This window comes from Anser brachyrhynchus (assembly GCF_964034855.1).
Source record: "Anser brachyrhynchus genome assembly, chromosome: 1".
Classification (NCBI taxonomy): domain Eukaryota; kingdom Metazoa; phylum Chordata; class Aves; order Anseriformes; family Anatidae; genus Anser; species Anser brachyrhynchus.
In genome coordinates this window covers 97623758-97639869 of record NC_137694.1, presented here as the reverse complement: position 1 = coordinate 97639869, position 16112 = coordinate 97623758, and the positions used below count along the sequence as shown (strand labels likewise).

At 41.7% G+C, this 16112-nt stretch overlaps 1 protein-coding gene across 8 annotated transcripts in view; it reads left to right on the top strand.

Moving 5' to 3' along the window:
* LOC308188313 (uncharacterized protein) overlaps positions 1-16112 on the top strand; it is a 421245-nt gene that overhangs the window by 276543 nt on the left and 128590 nt on the right. For 6 of the 8 annotated variants that reach the window (XR_013945384.1, XR_013945385.1, XR_013945387.1 and 3 more), the window contains one exon: positions 15744-15846. The exons of 1 other annotated variant lie outside the window; for it this stretch is intronic. The gene's annotated coding sequence lies outside the window, so the exon portion shown is untranslated. Of the gene's footprint in view, positions 1-15738; positions 15847-16112 lie in introns of all 8 variants that reach the window. One more of the 8 variants, XR_013945386.1, reaches the window with a different exon arrangement.

Genomic DNA, 16112 nt, shown 5'->3' with positions numbered 1-16112 from the left:
GATCCCACAATACAGTGTAATCAAAATAGGATGGTGGATGCCAAGACTTAGAGTTCTCATGGTCCTTATCTCTGTATGGAATAACTGGAAGTGGTTACAGTTTCCTTCATTTAGTATAACTGAATGTATTGAGGGCAGCATATCTTTAGTGAGATATTGACTGCCTGATGGCATGTGTCCTAATTTCAGGACGTGATGTCCTGGCATGAAGATAGGGTAGCCTTTTGTCCCACTGAATCCTGAGTGTCTGAAATCTAAAGCTGTCTTACTGTATTGGTGTCTGTCCAACAAAGATGTGTGTTCTACTTGTAGCATGTGGAAAAATGAATAAAATATCTAAAGTTAAAAAACAATTCATAAACACCATATGCACATACATACTGCAAGCACAACTTCTCTTTGAAAATATTACAATGGGACACCCTTCCAGATTCTGGTTGCAAAAGACTGCAACTTAATTTCTTCTACAGGTTTTTAGTCAAGAAATACTGCTACAGAGTCTGTTTGCTTTCAAATCAGCAAAAGTATAATAGAATAGAGAGTGTTCTCTAAAATGAAATATCAATCTGTCTGTCTAATGTTTAGGAAGATATCAACCCTACGAACTGGTAGGTGCCAAAAACTTATTCATGCTTGGAGATACTGAGGCAGAGGTTGGTGAGGTGACTAACCTAACACCATGCCCTGATGTAGTCTCACTGATTCCAAGTCCCCTGCCCTAGATGCATTGGTTAACTTGTCAGAAGAGTTGGTGTAGCCTGGGTGTGAATGTGGCAGTGGAGGGCTCTGCAGGTCTCATGTCATGGTGAGGAACCTTACTTCCTTGGAGCCTGAGTCTCTTAGACCCCGTGTGAGAAAAAAGACTCTGCCTGGCACCAAACTTCTTGTGTCACGTAGCTTCTGGGGGTGGCATCATTGCTTCTGCTGAATCCCTGGCTCATCAGAAAGCTCAAAGAGTGGCTTCAGTGCTCTTGTGGTCCCATCTCTGTTTGTCCACTACAGCAGTACCATCGTTTGTTTTGCTGGCACAGTGCTGCAGTTTCTTTGTAAAACCAGAGAGAAGCTGTGGCAATGGGTTAGAAACGAGATGGATGGCGCTGTTACAGCAAGGAAAGAAGCGAGACTATCTGACATACTCGTTCTTCCCAACCCTGAAATCTTCATTTGGGTTTAATATTAGATAGGATCACTGAGGATAATTGTGGTTGGCAATTTTTAGTTTTTAATGACTTAAAATGACCTGTGATGTATTAGGCTCAGCAGTGTCACTCCGGAGCATGACTTCATTGTGAGACTTTCTGCTTCCCTAAGAATGAGCGGTGCAAACAGTGCCACTTCATCCACATTGGTGCTTTCAACATGCGATACCCTGTGGTGTAGGGAATGCTACAGCTGTTTTCACTCTAGAAATATTAGTAGTCTGTTTGATATTATATCAGTGAGACTTGCTGCTCCATAAAATTGACTGCTCTGTAGAGCAAAGACACAAGTACAAGGGCACGCTGAGTCACTGGCTGTATTTGGATGTGTTTTCGCATACTTTTGTGAGGAAAGATGTCTACTTGACAGGAGGAAGGCTAATTCTTCTCTGTCAGTCAGTGGAAGGCAGGAGGTTTAGTGAGAAGAGATCAGATGGGCTTGAATGAATTTTGTAATTCTGAACGTACCTAGGAAATAGAGCTGAATGATGTATAGAGAACTCCTCTGTCACTGTGGAAAATTAGAGATTTGAATAAGATGAGTTTAATACTGAAATGAAATGAGAAGAAGTTTATGATTAATAGGGTCTGGCAGAGACAGCATACTTGTATATAATTTTGGAGGGTTAGGAAATGATCCATGGGCAGATGTGAATCTGAGGGTTTAGGGGAGAGAGGTAGCCCCACAAAGAATACCATCTGGATTGGCTGTTTCTAGTGAAAGTTCCAAAAGTTTTATGCAACAAGAGTAAAAAGAAAGAGTTAATCACCAATTCCAGAAATCCCAGAAGCTTTTAAAATATTTTAAAAGATAGGAAAGATAAATTAGGAGTATTTGCTGAGCATAAAAAAGGCTTTTATTTCATCTTATCATTAGTCCTGCATCTGAAGGTTGCTTCTGGGGAAGGCCTTATTCCTCTGGATACTGAATCCACCCAATTGAGCAATACTGGACATGGAGGCCAGCTTCTTTCTGCCCCCTGCAATGATCAGCTTGCCATCCTGAAGCATCAATTTGTTACATTAACTCATAAATGGCAAAATATGCAGGCAGATTACATTTGCTTTATCTTACATGGCTACAGATGTAGCTCATTATCATTAAAATTACTCGTTGGTCTGTGAGGAAAACATAAAGAAAATTATTTTGGAGAAGCTAACAGAAAAGGATAAGATTCACAGCTCACTTGTTACCTTTATTCTAGGTAAATAATTAGCTATTTTATTATATTCTAAGTAACTTTACAAACTTTGATTGTATTCCCCTCCAGGACATGCTGAGATTCTGTATATTTTGCCTTGCATACTTCTGTTTTGAAATTTTCCTTCAGAGCAAGAATTCCTTCTCCTTTGCACACCTTTAAATTTTTCCTAGTGCAGAAGAAAAGCCATGATTTTGTGCCGATGTTTTCTGACTTAAGATTATCCATGTAAAGTCAGCAAACACAGAGTAATTCATTCTAATGCAGAATTTTCAATAAGCAAGTTTTATTAGAAATGAACTGCAACTCTTATCTTTGCATGCCTCTCTCCAGAGTCCCATCCTAGTGCACTTTCCTTTAGGTGGCACTCCCACGTTAACTTGTGTACAACCCGAACAGCTGTTTGTGATCTGTCATTTGTGTCTTGAAATATGAAGGAGAGACTTAGAAATTATATTAATTGTGGTGTCCACATCCTCTCTTCATTAAAAGTTGAAAATTGCTGTTCAAATATTTCATAATCAAAAATTAATCCCAGTCTACCTGCTCCAAATCATATATTACGTCCTCTGGGAATGAATCCCAAATCCCTGTTACAATTTGGATGTTCTCTCCTCTGGGTATTGATTACAAATTCTGGTTATTGTTCACATACTTTGTCATAGGGGGAATTAATCTCAAGTTCCTGTCTACTGTTCTGGGACTGAAAGCTATCTATAATTAAGATTTTTCTATTAAATGGATATTGACGATGAGCTTTTCTGTCTCCATTTTTGGGTTATCTTCCGGCAAGAAAACTCAGTCATGGCTCATGGAGAGATTATTAATGCTGAGTACTTGGACCACTGATTTTCAGGCCACTGAGTTCAGGCTTTTTGCAGGAGTCCATGGCATAGCTGGAGTGTTCTCTAATGTTGACATTTGGTAAGAAGATGTAAAAATTTTCACAGGGACTCAGCAAAGTGGAGCAAATAGGATGGCTGAATAAAACCAGAAGCATTGCGTCAGAAATGTAGAGGAGTATGTGAGCATGTGTTTAGCAATCCTGAAGCACCCTGCAATTGCAAACCAGTTTCCACATGAAATCAAAATGATCTTAGTTATGTGGAAAGGAGGAATAATTTCTGCTCTTTTTCAATGGTGGATAGAATGAGAATGAACATACTGTGGTGAGAGATAGCAGTATAAAACCACCAGAGAGACGGTGTATTTTTGATGTGTGAATCCGTGTTCTGTCTGATTAGTTTCAGCAACTTTGTCTGTAAAAACAACTGCTGTATTTTTACATAGGTGTAGTCTTTTTTTTTTTTTTTTGTATAACAATGCAGAGAATAAAAGTATTCAGTTCCATAGCTCTGTATATCCCTGTTTCTCTAAGGGAGGAAAATCAGATTAAAACAGCTCTGAATTTAGGAAAAATTGGAATCTGGACCTACACTTTCTTGTTTCAGACCCACTGCCACTGCTAATAGACATGGTGTTTCCAGTGGCAACAGTTGGCTCACGCATTCTTTCACACTTCAGAAGAGATCCCAGTTTCCTTTTTTTTCTTCTTCTTTAGCAGTGGGCAGCCCTGCAACCTTTTGATCATGCCGACTTTGTACATTACATGACTGAACTCAGCTATGCCAAACATCCTTTCAGAAAGTTGACATTTATGCCATTTGAAAAAAGAGATGGAGAGAGAAGGAGAAAGGTAGAAGAATGAATCCTGACTGCTTCCTCCTGCCCTTTTGATTAGGAGAGCAGTAAGTCAGCAGAAGAGGTGGGACTTTTAAGAAGCAGGGATGCGTGCAAGCTAGTTGTGGTCTATGATGTGTGCACACACATAGAGGAGAGGAAAGAAGGATGGAAGTTAGACAATAGTAATCAGAAATTATTACAAAGAATTAATTAATTGATCAAAAACATAAGGAGACAGTCAAAGAGACGAGATGAGATCAAGGAGATGGCCTTTGATACTACCCTAGACTAGATGAAGGAATTTGAACTCAAGAACTTCCAAGGACCCTTTCATACCTAATAACTTTGATTCCGTAACACCTTTTATCCTATTACTTCCCTTGTAATTGATATTTTGTGTGCATTTATTATTTATTTTATTTTGTGTAACTATTAGTACTTCCAGTTCTTCCAAATTTTTGCCCACCTTTATTATCCCGGTCTTGGAGATAGTACAGAATTTATGGAACTAATATGGCTGTTGTAACATGCATAGCATAGAGAGAAAACAGAGACAAGGCTTGTGCCTGATTTTTTTGTTGTTGTTGTACTAGTATTTGCAAAGGAAGACAGGGAGAAAAGCATCTTGCATATCTTCAGGGAAGTAACAAGACTTTGTTGCATCTAACACAGTCCCTTCATTTAATTAAAATGCCAAAGCCTCCTTGAAAATGTGTCCGTCCCTGCAGTAAGTTAGAGATTTGCCCCACTTGCTCCCTTTCCAACATGCTCACTTAGAATTTTGTTATGTTTTAAAAGTGTTAACATCATTTTCCCATTCCTCCAGAAAGAGACAGATCTCCCAGTCAAGTTTGTGACTGGCAGCCATGTGAAGTCCCCAGGAAGCCAAAGTACCCCTCCTGGCTGGTGGTGAGAGGTGGTGTTGGGCTGGAGCATGAAGGCGGAGGTGTGCTGTGGAGGGAGCACAGTACCAGGGTGGGAAGTTCTCCCCTGGTCTCACCTGGGAAGGGTTTGGCCATGCACCATCCCCTAAGTCACCTCCCAGCACTGTGGAAAGTATGTCTAGGGGCAAGTAGGGCAGACAGTGTGCTGGGATCCTCCAGCACGAGGGAAGCACGTCCAGTCAGGTGCCTCTGGAGTTATCATTGGACCCAAAGGGGCGTTGCCATGTCAGTATTGCAGAGAGCCTGCGTCATTGGCCCTTGTGAGAGACAGCTTCGTAGCTAGGGCCCTTCTGTAGAGGGGAAATGCTGAGGGGTTTTTGCATCTTCTTCAGTACAACCAGTGCTGGCCTTTGTTGAGGAGGACCTACTGGACTGAGAGAACCACTGGGTTAGTGTTTAATAGTAGTTCCTTGGTTACTTTTTAATAAAGAGAGAGAGGAAGAGAGGAGAATGGAAAAGGAGTGTGCGAGGAGACAGGGAAGGCCAGAAGGGGCAGTAATGTTAGGCTCTTTAAAAACCCTCCAGAAAAAGTACTGTTTAAAAGTAAGCTTTCAATGATGTGTAAAATACTTCCCTGTGTGAAAATCTATATTGATTTTTTTCTTTGTTTGTATAGAGATTGTTCTCAGAATAGAAAGGCTTTGACATTTTGCCTTCTCATATACTTAATCAGTCATTTGTGTCATCTACTCTTACATGCGTGTGTGCTCTGCCTTCCCCCTGGCTGATCTGCAACGGATGGCTGCTTGCTCCTTCCTCCACATCGTCTGTAGAGCTACGGGTACGGGATAACAGTGCTGGAGAGCCTGCTGGCAGTCGTGGGATGTGTGGTGATAGGGAAGGCCGGCTTTAGGTGGTGGCAAGAATGGGTGACGCAAATGGCTGGTTGTTGTAGTCCATGTTACAGTTGATTACCACAAGTGCCAACCTGAAGGAGCATGTTGGCTTTCAAAACCCAAAGCATTTTTAGTCGTCAGAAGCTGGAGCTTAAATTCGGAGTCCTTATACTTGTTTCCAGTTGCCCTAACAGTCAAAAAATTAGCTCCATCTTTTTATTTATTTATTTATTTTTGTTATTTTTATTTTTGCTTTGGCAAAGGTAGTCCCAAATAACCTGCCTGACAAGATGATGTGAAAACAAGCTCCTCTTGAACACTGCTTGTGCTAGTCCCTGTTCTTACATACAGTGAGATTTTATAGCTGCTGTGGTCAGCAAAGCCTTGTGTGGCCAGATAGAGAGGATACTTAGGAGAAATTTTTTCAGTGAAAAATGTTGACTTTTCTGCAGCAAAAATGTAAGGGGAAAACCACAGGGTCTCGCCATGCTGCTGATGCTGAGGGATGCTTTGCTGCATGCGTGCAGCCTACTTCACCTAGCCAGCCCCACACACAAATGCCGTGTTGGGTACGGTTCCTGCTCCTCAACCCAGTACTCCCACACCAGATCATGCTGACCTTCACAGGGGGCAGCTGGGCCTTGTGGGAATCAAAGCCCTGGAAACAACTGAGCAAGTGGCACGTGGAGCCCTGCTTCCCAGTGGCTGTGTGCAGAGGGGCTTGCTGAAGCTGCATTTTTAATGGTTGGCTATAAATGGCCCATTTTTACCTTTGCATACATCATCTACAAGATCCTTTCACTTCCTTCCTCTTTAAGTGCTGTCTTATGCATAGATTTGTCATTTACGCTCCAACCACATTTTGCATTATTACATTTTAATGATATTTGAAGTTTTCATACATATTTGAGTTCACTGATATAAATGAAAAAAGATAAATAATCAGCATACTTAGTTTATCTGATGACATAAAGATGTTCTATCGTAACTGCCTATTTCTTGGATAAGATCAAACACAATATCAAGTACTAAGAGAGGGTCCAAGTGCAGCTATCTATCTGAATGACTCTGAAGTCAGAGTCCTTCAAAGGCAACATCTGAACTTTGCAGTTTGGCCCTATTTGTACCTCAAATGAGAACCATTTAACCAATTCTATCCCTTAAACTGTGTAACCCATGGGTTTGGTTAAAATGAAAATAAGACCTGCCCCTCTATTTTTTTCTTTTTCCCCCTGGGAATGATCATCTCTCATTTTGGCTTTTTTTGAGGGTGCTCTGCGTGATCTCGAGGGTCTACCTTCCTTGACCCTGCATCTACTGCTGTCTTACAATCTGTTACAATCTAGTAGGAATCTTGAGGCTTGAGGGCAGAATATTGTGTAGGGATAAAAGATGCTTTCATGTTGGTGCTGTGGGATATATTTATTTTTTTTAATTCTTTCTCTCATTCTCCATTTCATGAAAATTCATTAATCTGTGACATTTAAAGACTCTGTCTGAGAGGTGTCTGGAGCAGCGGCCGGCTGCATACATCAATAGTTTCTCAGAGTCTGGCACTCTGTCAATATTTGGGGGCCTCAGTAACAGCACTTAAATGCACTGCCTGCCAGCCGTCACGCTCTTAGCATGTCTGTAAGAGTCTGAATGAGCGGATATTAGCACGTCAAGTCCTTTCACAACTGGCAACACTTTAGAGACAAACTGCTTGGTAGGTATCTCTCCTCTTCCCTCCCCTCCTGTTTTCTGGCATGTCTTCTTTGTTTATCTGATGTGATTTATGTATTTACACACAAATATGCATCCTGCGAGGAGGCATTATAAATCCTGAAGCTGGAGGTGGTATTATGGCATAATCTATATAACAATGGAAATGGGCTGAAGCTGGATTTGGACCCAGAACCAGATTAAGCTTGGGTTGACTCCTGGGCCAGTTGAGTCAGGAATGGAGTTTTGTTTGGATTTCATGGTGCCAAAATCTTCAGAGTTTAGTTCCAAATAATGAGAATCTTGGACAAAAATTTTACAGGAAGTGCTACTGTGGCAATATTTCAACCAGCTCCAAACCAGAAGTGGAAAACAAGCCATTTCAAGACTTGGGTTGTATTCAAATCAAAGCTGTTAGAGCAGGTTCAGAATCCAGACCTTCTGTTCCTTTTTTAATCCTATCCCACTGCATAAATTGGATTCACAGCTGAATATTACTCTAGAATACCCATGAAACCTCCCTATTTAGTGGGAAAAAAAATCAGGGAAGTAAAATACAACTTTTGCTTTTTTTTTCCCCTGTGTGGAATAGTAAGTACAGTAGCAGAAATTTTGATTCACAAATATTCATTGTATTCCTCCTCTCCACTCTTTTATTTGGTTGAACATTATGGGCAGAGAGCAATTGGTTTATTTTATGATGCAGTCACATTTATTTTCTCTTTACCCATTATGCTTCGCCTTTTGCTTATTATGTTGCCGGGACCATGTCTCTGAAACCACGTTGTCTAAGGAAGTGAATGCCTACAGTGTCTGTGAGTTTAAGTTGGCTTCTTAGAGCTGAATTTTAGGCAGAAAGCAGTCTGTGAAACTCCATCTGAATGTTTCTAAATATCCTTCTCGGAATATTCTTTTTCAATCGTATCTCATGTCATGTGTACCAAAAGGAGATGAAGGGATGGCTGCAGAGTGAGCCCTTCGGTGTGAACATTTCCACTACTGAATTTTGGGAACAAATTCTTTAAAGAATGAATTTGAACTTGGGAGCTCTCTGAAATTACATCCTTATCGTTCCTCCTTCACCAAGTCCAGTAACACCAGCCAGAGTCCCTCAGCTGTGACCTTCAGCACATCCTTCAATGCTAGCTTGAGTCAACAACTTCTTAATCCCTTTCCAATAACATCCAGAAACTTTTTTCAATAAAATTGCAACCTTCCCCCAGTAACACCTGCCAAAATTTGGCATGATAACAAAATAGACAAAATTATTCTGCTAGAACCACCTTGCAGGAGTAAGTCAAAATAATAATAATAATAATAAAAGCTAAGTACCCCTTCTCAAACATTTCTTCACACTTTGTAGCAGTCTCTTATCAGCTACCTTTATATTGAATTTTCCCATTTTTCAGCTACAGCTGCACCTGATCTCCATTTTCCTGTTTGTGTCCCCAGAGCAACTGCACTTGTACAGTATTTTGTCACCTGTTGAAAACAAAACAAAACAAAACAAAAGGAAACCCCTATGAAAGTTTACAAATGCCTCCGTGGAGCTAGTGAGTAACAAGGGAGGCATTTATCCCTGCTGCTAGGCCAGCAGCAGAGGGAAAACAAACAGGCTGAAGGCTTCTGTGAATATTGGTGATGCTTCTGGCTAGATGGCAGCAATGGCCAGTAAGTACAATCGGCAGGGAGAAGGATTTATTTTTGATTATAATAATTGCTCCTTTAGCATGGCGTGGAAGGGGGAGCAGGGGCACTGGTGTGCAGGGTGGGAATCGCTGCCTGCAGATGAGGCCTTTGGACAGAGCTCGGCCATGAGCAGCAGGGCTTGGAAGCCTTAAACAGCCCCCTAGCAGGAGGCTGCGAGCGAGGCTCAGCCTCACGGGCGTACAGGCTGAGAGATTGCTCTGCTGTCTCCTGGAGCCTGTCAGCAGCAGCATGGTTTTGCCTGTTAAAGAGCAGTTGTCGGAAGGATGGAGGGAAATAGTACTCCAAGATGCCTGAGGCACACAGGATTGGGCCCACAGAGCAGATACAATCGCATATCCTCTACAGTTCTTCGTTCTCAGTCTGTACTTTGTTCTGCCTTTTACAGTCTCAGCAAAGTAGCACACGAGCTTGAGGTAACCCACGCACCTTTTGTACCCAGGGAGTACATCTCAAGGCATAATGGGGCACATTTTCAGCTCCGTCCCCAGTGTTTTAAAAACGTGACTGACTTTATTGTCAGTGACAGCCCCGTGTGCTCTGAAAAAACTCCCCACCCCCAACCCCAGTGCTGTGTGTCGAACTTGAAGGGTTCGTCATGTTGCATTCATTTCTATTTCTGGATTGTTTATTTTCTTAGGAGTTCTAAAGTGATCTTCTGGGTTAGCGAGTGGGCCCTATAAGAGGTACGGGGTCTCCAAAGCAGAGGCAAGCAGACTTATTTATTTATGCCTCACAAACTGTTTCTACCTCTTTACAGACCTGTTCTAGGAATACATTAGGATCTTGCATTCATACCTATTCATACCAGTTGCAATCTTGTGGCCAAACCCCTGCACAGAGAATTTGGAGGTTCTTTCAACCCAGCTACCTTGCCCTCCCCGGAGGGCTGAATGGATTTGTCCCCAAATAATGGGGCATAAAAGTGCCAAGGGGATCTTAGGTGACAGACTTCATTCAGTACATGTCCCCGTTGGTTTCTAGTAGCTGTAAACAAGATGCTTTCTTTTACCACTGGAATTGATGAAACAGGAAAAATGTAGACTTGCTATCCGTTCATATTTTACCTCTATTAATAAGTAATTAATTAAAAAGAAACTGATGGTCCCATGATGGACTACTAAATATATGCAAGTGAAACTATTGGCATTAAAAAGAGATTTGACTGCAGTCAAGCAGTTATTTATAAGATAAATAAATCATGGAGGCCCCAGCTGAGATAAGCAATCTATTGTGTTAGGTGCCGTACAGACACACTTCAGGAGGCAAATCTAAACCTGAAGAGCTTGGAGACAGCAGAGGCAAAGTGTGGACAGAGAGACAACCATAAAGAAATGAAATAACTCTCCTTGAATGCACAGGCAGGGGCCGAACCAAGGAATGAAGACAAATCCCCTGCCTCCCTGGTCAAACCCGTTTGCATTTGTCAGGCGGGTTATTCACTGTTGTGTGTATTGGAGCCATACTTCTCTTCCCATGTAGAATGAATATTACAGAAGGCTGTGGTGAGGGCTGGTTTGCTCTGCTACACTGGAAAGAGGGCTGTCAGAAATCTGCTGCTTGCAGTTGCTAACTACAAAGAGTTAGGAGCCATCCCCAGAGAGGCTGACACCAGATACACAGGAACATACCTATAACCTCAGCCATCTTCTGTATCTGAGCCCTCTCCTTATGCTCCTGCAGCCTTCTGCTGGCCTGAGGTTCACCATCAGGCTGCCTCCAGCAGCCAGCACCGATGCCCGGTGGGTGCACTGCCTCTGCACCTCCCTAGCAAAGTCCAGAGCTGATGGACTCACAGTTTAGCCCTTAGGTTTAGATCTGGGTAAAATTGTTGAGTGTAATATTTTATTTGCTGAAAGCTGCTAGTCTCAGATATGGGTTATCCAAAACTATGAAAAACAAACAAACTGGGGGAAAAAATAAAAGAGAAATGTTTTGGAAAGCCAAAAAATTGGGGGGTTGTATTTCTAAACGAGATTCCTGGTTTTGTTTTGAAACAAAATCTACTTTAATTGAAACGTATCTAATGCAAACAAATGGCTACCCCGTTTTATAAAACTCATAGGTGGTGTTTTTCCTTTCAGTGTTCACAGTTTGGTCAGCAACCTAAATAAATCAGTTATTTGCACAACTCTGATTCTAATTAGAATGTAGGGCCCTGGGGACTTGGGCTATATATTTCAATACAGTACATATTTATAATGCCAAATACCCTCCAAGGTACTCCATATATAATAATAGCAAGCCATCCAGTACCCTGGGGATATGAGGGCATTGGGGAAGACCCAGTGCCTTTTAGCTGTTAGTTTTTTATTTTCAGTTGTAGTAGTATTTTGGAGGGTATTGCTTACAAGATAAAATTTGCATTTATTTGAGCTACTTACAAATGGGATTCACTGCAAAGCTATCATTAAAGGGAAATAAAGCAGAAGAAGGAACAAAAGACACATTCGCAGCAAAGTTTGATATGTAGACACTTTCAGAGATCCTTGGTGCCACAGGAAAAATGTCGTCATCTCACTTTAGCACATCCCCACTCCCCAAATCCTGGAAAGCAAGCAGGTACAGGGGCTGTTAGTAAAGTGCTGTGATGCAAATGCTGGTCAGCGGTATTGTTGGCTATTTCCAGACAAACCTTGCAAACCTTGTTAGAGAAAGTCTTACAGGACAGGGTAAGGCGTTGGCTGCCTAGCATTGACAATCTCATTCATCCTGCTCCTTTTTGGCAGAATTGCCCCACAGTCTGAGCTCCGATCCACAAAGCACTCTGCAGTGCTGCGGCGTGCAATCTGGTGCTGTAGTTCTCTGTACTGTGTGGGCTTGATGCGGTTTTTGACTCTGCCCCAGTCTCAGTTGAAACGTTCAGGTGTATGGCCCTTGCAATCTTTCTCTAATTAAATTAATTTATTTGTGTGAGCCAAACTGGTTTGCTGGGTTAGTGACGGAGAAAGATTCCTGTAGGATTGCTAGGTCTTGACTGCTAAGGCCTTGAAGATTAGCTTTCTGATGGAGAACTCTTCAGCATTCGCATCCCTTGACTGAAGAACAGTAACTGTAGAAAGCACTAATACTGTTGCTTGATCCAGTGACTGCCAAATAGGGAGCCCTGGATAAAAAGTAAGAAACAAGGTTTGACCAAGCCCTCTCTGACTCCCCACCTATACTCCTTGATGAGGTCAGCTTTGTGCATGTCTCTGGAAATTTCTCTTGACATCTGTGAAGGTCTTGCGTTGCTGTGTCCTTGGGTCCAAAACTCTGGGGCATTGCTGAGCAAAACAGGGGTCTGCTCCGAGCTGTCACATTTCTCTCTCACTTCCATCACCTTTCAGCTGCCACATTTAAAATTATGTGCTAGTGGGTGCCATGAGATTCAAGATAAACTGAGATGTGGTAGGAAAAAAGGGTAGATGAGATGGGTGGGACTAGAAAATTCTATAAGAATTGTGTAAGGGAGCTGAGAGTATGCTGTGGAAGCATGTAGGAGAATGGGCAAACAATTTTACTGAGTACACGTGCATGTAGAGCGTAAGGAGCTGCCTTCATTAGTCTTCATTTGTTCAGGATATCTGCTGTTGCATTTTGGCAGTCCTAAATCATTAGTCCAATCCTAACACTCTGTTCGCAGTGTTACGCATTGCCTCTGAGACTTGCAGCCTCAAGGAGAGGTGCAAGAGCATGGGTTCTCCTGCTGTTGCGATCAGTACCCTGGTGTAGAAAATTTTGGAAAAGTGGGATTTTTACTGCTGGTGGATGCTGTTTTCTTTGTGCACTGACTGCTACTAAGACCAAGCAAAGGCTTGTCTAGACCAGAGCTCAGGGTTACTTATTATCCTCATAATCCCTTTCCTGTTGCCAACAGCAGTGGCTGATGTGGATAAGTCAGGAGGGAATGCTCACATCATGGGTAGCCTCTTTCGTATGAACTTCATTAAGCTTTGGACAATTAGCTCAAGATGCGTGATTATTTTGTTTGTTCGAACAGCAAGACAAGCAGAGTCTCCTCTGAGTGTTTCTTTCAAGCAAACCAGCATGACTGAAAACTGGGAGCTTGCCAGAAAACATTACGTGAAATAGTAGTGGCAGGTTCATCTTAGTGTGGGCGGAGAGAGAGCTGTACCCTCTCTTTTACTACTTCAAACATGCAGTGTCCATATGCCGTAGATGAGCTGGTTTAGGGATGGAGTATGAAGGCTACTACTTGATCTACTTCATGCAAACACTGTGTGTGCTGTAGATAGATAGTCTGGTGGAGACGAGTATCAGCTGTTGATGCAGTCCGAACACACCGCATCAATGTTCAGTGTGCTATAGACAGCCCCGTTTTTCTCCTTTATATTTACTGTTAGTACACAGAGCCAAATACTACCAAAAAAAAAAAAAAAAGAAGAAAAAAGAGGGGGGTGTCACATGATTAAATTAATTCCATTAATTATTTAGAAACAATCAAAGGAAATACAAGACATCTGGCTTTAAGCCCAAACAACTCATGGCACTGCTGTTGCCTTGTAACCTCATCAGCTCTTAGTCCAGTCATCTCTCTTCTTCTTTCATTAAGGACACAGGAGATGGCCCCCCTTCTTTCCTGCCTTATTTCTGGCAGCTTGGAACACAGATCACAAGACTGGACTATACAGTTGTCTGACTCTGTGTGTAGAAAATCTGATTAGTTCTACGATGAAAAGGCACCCCCACACATCCCTATGGTATACAATAGTGTTTGATTACCAGTGTGTTGCAGCCATAGGTCGCGTTTCTCTCTTCATCTCAGCATCAAGAACTAGCTGCTGTAGGAGGGAAAATACTGTTGTTACTGTAAGGGCTCAAAGTCATTAAACGTGCGTGTTGCGTCGGGCAGCATACAACATATATCCCAAGATTGTGTAAGAGGACTGTGGCAGCACCAGAAATAGAGCCTGGGACTTGGGTTACCCAGTTCAGTGGCCTTGGCATTCTCCTTTTCCTGGCTGAGGCCAGTGGTCCTAGCCTTTGTAGCTGTGGCCAGGCATTTTCCATTGGAATGATTTTTCAGTGGAAATTCTCTTTCTTGAAATATAAATTTTCCTTGGGAGTAACTGTTTTACCCAAGAAAAGTCAAAACAAGTATTTCCCAACTGCTGGTTCTGGAAGGCTCTTTACTCTTTTTTTCTCTATTTTCTAGCTACTTAACAGAAAAATTCTATTTCAGTTATCTCAGAGGCAAATTTTTGTGGAAGCACCTTATCATGGGAAAAAAGACCCACATTTCTGTTTTCTCATTCCAGCTCAAGAGCAGGAAGCTTTTGCCCACCAGCCCCAGTGATTACATCTTCACTATAAGATAGGGCCATTTTCTGTTCATCTCTGGTCCTCGGTTTTATTAGTATAAATAATTCAATCATGCAGTTCTCATGTTCTGTAGCTAAATTAGTATATACAACTTCCTAAAACAGTTTTACAGTTATTGGGGCAAAACAAAGGTTCTCACTGGTCATGAGGATTCCACTTTTCTGTGTACTGGTGAATGTGGACCCATTTTGATTAGTAGCCATTGTGTCGAAGTCATTCTCATTATGTCTACTGTTAGTGGAGAGGCAGTGACTTTCATTTTCTTGCTTTAATCGGAAAAGCATAGTTTCACTGGCTGTTGTTCCCTTAATGGTTGCTGAGAGTTGCATTGAAGAACACTTGTTTTATGAAAAGGCATTGAAACTTCTATCACAGTAAGGATATCTAGGCTGTCTTTGCCTACTCTCGACTGCTGTTTTGAAGATGCACATTCCCAATTATCTGTTAAAAAGTACCCCTGAAATGAAATAAGCTTCCCTAGCTCTGAAAAGCTTACTTGAGACTACTGCTCCCTATTGCTTGTACTATTCCATAGCCTACACTTTGTCCTCAGAGAATGATGGCATCAGATGAACATACTGGCTGTGATTTTTCAAAGTATGCAGTTACCCGCATTTGGTTCCCACTGCATTTGATGTGTGTTAACACTACCTTCAACAAAGGCAGTTAGGCCCATGCACAAGGCTTTAAAAACAAAAACCAAACCCCACTTCTAGCACCCTGGGCTATTTGCAGGCAAGGACATATGTTGTAATTGCTTATGCTGCTTTACAGAGTGTTTGTCGGAGGTGCTTAGCCTGCTCCATGAGTAATAGTGTAGTTCTTTTTGATGACATGATAGGTATATTTCTTCAATGTTGTCCTTTTAAGTTTATCATATGTTTTCAAAATATTGTATCCCTCGGAGCTGAATTTAAACAAATATCCTGTAAAATAAAAAAATCTCTCAGTTTAAGCTATTCCAAGATTTCATATATTTGTTTATTTCCTCACACTAAAAGAAATTAATTTTGTTGACCTCAAAAGCAGTCATTACGTGCAGTTTGTTGTTTATGTAAAACTTACATTTTTCTTCCCTTTTTCTTCTCTCCCTTTACTTTGCCTTTTCCTAACATCTACATGGCGTGCTGATGGCAAGAGCAGCAGTGGTTGGCAGTTTTCCTCAACTTTGCAAGAGAGACAGAGAGATTTGGTTGGAATGAAATCTTGCTCTCCGAACAGTCTGCTTGAGATGCAGCATTGAAAGGTATCATCTCATTTTCTGTCTTAAAACCAAAGATGAAAACCACAAACAGGTAGAAATTTCAGTGCCAAACCACCTGTTGATTCACAGCAGAAAAGCCCTTTGGCAATACATTTTTCACTGTTTCCAGTTGGAACATTTGTGTGGCAGGTACCCACAGTATCTGTCTGTACCTGCAATTTTGGTGAAGAGGCTGATTCAATTGGGAAGGTTTGGACTGAAATTTGGGTTATTAGATGGACAAAGACTTTTCTGATCTTGGTCTTATT